We start from the raw sequence: 1,592 nt of genomic DNA, 5'->3' as shown, positions 1-1,592 counted from the left end.
TAACATATATACAATGGAATATTACTCAGTCATAAAAAGAAACGAAATGGAGTTATTTGTAGTGAGGTGGATGGAGTTAGAGTCTGTCATACCGAGTGAAGTAAGTCAGAAAGAAAAACCAATACAGTATGCTAACACATATATATGGACTCTAAGGAAAAAAAAAAAAAAAAGGTCATGAAGAACCTAGTGGCAAGATGGGAATAAAGACACAGACCTACTAGAGAATGGACTTGAGGATATGGGGAGGGGGAAGGGTAAGATGTGACAAAGTGAGAGAGTGGCATGGACATATATACACTACCAAACGTAAAATAGATAGCTAGTGGGAAGCAACCGCATAGCACAGGGAGATCAGCTCTGTGCTTTGTGACCACCTGGGGGGGGGGCGGATAGGGAGGGTGGGAGGGAGGGAGATGCAAGAGGGAAGAGATATGGGAACATATGTATATGTATAACTGATTCACTTTGTTATAAAGCAGAAACTAACACACCATTGTAAAGCAATTATACTCCAATAAAGATGTTAAAAAAAAAGAAGTCAAGCTAATGGTGGGAATCCTGCCTAGTCAGTATAGCTGGGAGGTAGACCCAACCAGCAGTCAGTGCCAGAGAACCTGCCATGAGTGGCCAGGGTCCCATGATGGCAAGAATTTGGGTCCAGAGAACAGAACAAGACCCAGGCAGAGGTAAATGAAATTATAGCCTGATTGTTATAGCTCTCTTAAAACACTTTCACAAGCTCTGTCCATATACAGTGATGTGTCTGACACATCTCTCTCACTAGACTAGGAACTCTTTGAAGGCAGATGCTATGATTTATCCATCTTTAAATGCTCAGACCCTAACATTGTAGATTTTAAATAAACATTTTATGAAGAATGGAGAGATGAATGAAAAGAATTTAATTACATGAATTTGATGGAAAAACCACTTACTATGGTTGAGTCACAGAGTCCAGAATAGGCTTAGCAGTCAGGCTGACTGGCTGCTGAATCACAAGAGCTACCAAAACAGACCTCCTAAGAGTCTATTGACCAGGGTCAGAACTGTTCCAACAGCCCTGCAGGGCTGGATCCTCAAGTGGGGCTACTGGGCCACAGTAGTAAGACAGGAGGGTTGTGAAGGCAGGGAGCCAGCAGGTGGAATTTTACCAGTTCAAAGCCGTTGCTGTTAACTGTGGATTAACTGGATAAATTGGAGCAAGTCCAGAGAAGTGAGGGCACAGTGATGAGGGGACAGGCATCCATACTTGGAGTAGAATAATGAAAAAGCTAGGGCTATATCACTAGAGGAGAGAAGAACTTGTGGGGACAGTACAGCTCACTTCAAGAAGATTTTCTTATGTGTAATATTCTAAGGCAGACCTGAGACCAGTGAGTGGAGAATAGACAGGTTGACTTCACTTGCTTGTAGCACACATGGTAGGGAAATTACAGGTGTCATTCCTAATGGACAAGAATAGGTGAGATTGGGGTGTGGAACCACATGATCTCCAAGGTCTTTTCTTATCCCCGGTTCTGTACCTCTGATTTCACGTGTTTTGAGGAAGCTCATCAAAGCCTCAGAAAGACAAAAATCATGTTTAGGAA

This window comes from Balaenoptera borealis, assembly GCF_965194805.1.
Source record: "Balaenoptera borealis genome assembly, chromosome: 5".
Taxonomy (NCBI): Eukaryota; Metazoa; Chordata; class Mammalia; order Artiodactyla; family Balaenopteridae; genus Balaenoptera; species Balaenoptera borealis.
The sequence above is the reverse complement of the archived record's forward strand: the minus strand, read 5'-3'. Positions refer to the sequence as shown.